Raw genomic sequence first — 2,869 nt, forward strand, 5'->3', positions numbered from 1 at the left:
CAGTGGGTTTCCCACTGTCACTGCCAACATTTATTAAAAAAAAAAAAAAAAATTTCAAAACGGAGGAGGAACTTCCCCATTTCTCTTCTCTCCCTTTCCTTCCCTCTCTTCTTCTTCTTCCTTTCTCCGGTGACCGGCCGACGACGTCCCAAGCAGCTCCCCACCGGCCGGCGACCACCAGGACCACCAGAAACGGCGGCAAGAGAGGGAGAGGAGAGAGAAAACGCGCAAGACAAAGGGCGCGACTTTCCGCGCGATTCCGGCTTCATCCGACGTCCGATCGAGGCGATTCCGGTGGCGTTGGAAAGCTTGTTCCGAGCTTTCTTTTGACACCAATTTTGAAGCAAATGGAGGTCGGAGGAGTGAGATATGGAGGAGAGAAATTTCTGGTTTTTCAAGCTTTTTCGTCAGATCTACGACGATACGACCGTTGGATCGACGATCCGAGACCACAGAGGGACTGAGGAAGAGGAGAGGAACATGGTGGTATGATCAGATCCGCAAATGTCGCCTGATCGGCGGCAGCCACCGTGTGCGGTGGTGCCGTGATGGTCTTGAGCTATGGAGATGGTTCAACTTCGAGGCTTCCTCATAAATTTTTGGAATTTTGAGACAGATAAACTTCGGGTAAGACAATTTTTATTATTTCTCTGTGGAGCATAAATACGATGTTTCTTAAACAGGAAAAATTGGAGAAAAATTCTAAGAAAAATATATGATGAAAGTAAAATTATTTGGAGATATTCTATGGTGTTAGTTGAATTTTTGGGTGATCGTAGAATATTTTTGAGAAATATGGATGGATTTTAGTTATATTTTTAGCATGTGGGCATATAAGATTAATTGAAATTAAGATAATTAAATTTTATATAATTGGTTGAAGCTTGAGGATGGAGGTTTAAATATGTGAATATTTAATTGGGTTGAATTAGGAATATGTTAGCTGTTGGAAACTTATGGAATTGAGTAAAATTCTTGAATAAAATATTCATGGGTGACTAGAAAATTACAATTCATTTTGCAATAGCCTTATAATATTATTAAGGACCGCGGGGCAAAATTTTAGAATTTTTAGAGCTTGTTTGAGTGGATTTTTGAAAAATGTCAATTATAGGGACTAAAACGTAATTTTCAAGATTTTGAGTATTGTCTGATTTGGAGGGCCCAGGAGGGGCCATGTGATATTGATGAGATGTGATTGTGGGAATTGAGAATTTAGAAGTGTTATTTGAGCATTTTTGCAGGTTGGGTAGGTCCCAGGTATAGGGGAGACTCTGCCGGATTTTCGGCATGAATTAGGTTGTCTATTGCCTCTTTAGAGTTTTATCTTAACTTAGTACTAATAAATTTATAATTTAATTATTAGGTGATCGAGGTCAGCTATTTTCTGCATCCAGCAGCCACAATAGTCATCGGTGTACAGTGAGTAGAATATTAATTTTAATTGTAATTTCGATATTATTATATGTTCAAGCATGCCCATGCATCACTTATATGCATATATTTATGTAGTTAAACTCTAGGCACGATTTATGTTGCACTCATAACTGTTGATGTGCCATGGATGTTGTTGTGGTCATTTGGGAGCAAAGCGTGCGTTGGCGTGCGTGTGATGTGGTGTGGACTATGGATAGGACGGGGCAGTCACGGCTTGAGTAATTCGCTGGGACCCGATCCTTCGAGGGGTAGTCACGGCTTGAGTAATTCGCTGGGACCCTCGATTTGGTTATTAAGTGGAAGTCCGAGCTTGAGTAATTCGGCACGAGTTGGATTTAAGAGAGTCAGTATAGGATCACTCCCATATGTTATGATTGATACTACAGGGTGTGTGAGTGCTCCAAATTACCTTTTTGATGCTATGATGTGAATTTATTGCTGATGTTGCACTTCATTTCACAGGTTGCATTAGTTTTAGATAGTTATAGAGATTATGGTTAAAATTGATATTTTACTCTCTGAGTCGAACGCTCACTCCTGTTCAAAAATTTTTCCAGGCCACAGGAGGAGTTATTTTACAGAGCAACCTGTTTTCTTCCTCGCAGGTTTAACGTCAATTATTTAATTGTTTTACTATCTTTTATAAATTAAAAATCTAGAACTCCGCATGTGTTAGAAATAGTGTGGACCTTGGTAGAGGTTGTGTTAACTTAAATTTTTAAGATTAATAAATGAAGATTTGTATGGTATTTAAACAGTTTGTAAATGAGGTAACAGGGTTGAGCTGGGCTCCCCTGATTTTAGTTTCTGAAAATTTCTGGGCTAAGTTGGCCCGAAATGAAATTATAACAGTTAGATTTAAATTATTTTATATGCATATTGGGTCTAAATTGTGGGCCTGGTTATGGATTTGAGGAATAGTTAGGCTTACTACGGGCCTCGGGGGCTTTAAGCTGGCCCAGGTCCTAGTGCCGGTCCGGCCCATAGGTTGGGTCGTGACATAATAGGTATTCAATTCTACCATGTTGTTTTATGTACTGAATTTAATTTTTATACCACATATATGAATATTTTTTAATCATAAATTGACAAATAATTAGAGTCAATAAACTTTTTATAAGTTAATTTTTAAGTAATTTTTATATTATGTTTAATGAGCCTATCATTTACTTTTTTAACCACCTAATTAAATATAACAGAGCCCACACCAAATTTACATTTTTAATATTTGTTAATGTAATTTACACAAAAGATGCTATCAACTTCATATTTACTTTAAATTGGATACTTTATAAAAAATTTAAAATAGCTTATTTAACTTTATGGGGCCAATACTTAAAATTTAAAATAGTATAAGGGTTAAAATATAATGAAAAAACTATGGGCCAATATATGAATTACAAATTATAAGATTTTAATGTAAATATATATA

General features: G+C 36.8%; 1 long non-coding RNA gene across 2 annotated transcripts; it reads left to right on the forward strand.

Moving 5' to 3' along the window:
• Positions 1-584: 584 nt before the first annotated feature.
• LOC131183269 (uncharacterized) lies at positions 585-2,192 on the forward strand. Of its 2 annotated transcripts, XR_009151395.1 has the most exons (3): positions 585-627; positions 1,367-1,422; positions 1,995-2,192. It is a non-coding gene; the product is annotated as an uncharacterized LOC131183269 (long non-coding RNA). The 2 variants fall into 2 exon arrangements; XR_009151394.1 differs by lacking the exon at positions 585-627 and having other exon boundaries at positions 677-1,422.
• The last annotated feature ends 677 nt before the right edge of the window (positions 2,193-2,869 follow it).

This window comes from Hevea brasiliensis, chromosome 9 (assembly GCF_030052815.1).
Source record: "Hevea brasiliensis isolate MT/VB/25A 57/8 chromosome 9, ASM3005281v1, whole genome shotgun sequence".
Taxonomy (NCBI): domain Eukaryota; kingdom Viridiplantae; phylum Streptophyta; class Magnoliopsida; order Malpighiales; family Euphorbiaceae; genus Hevea; species Hevea brasiliensis.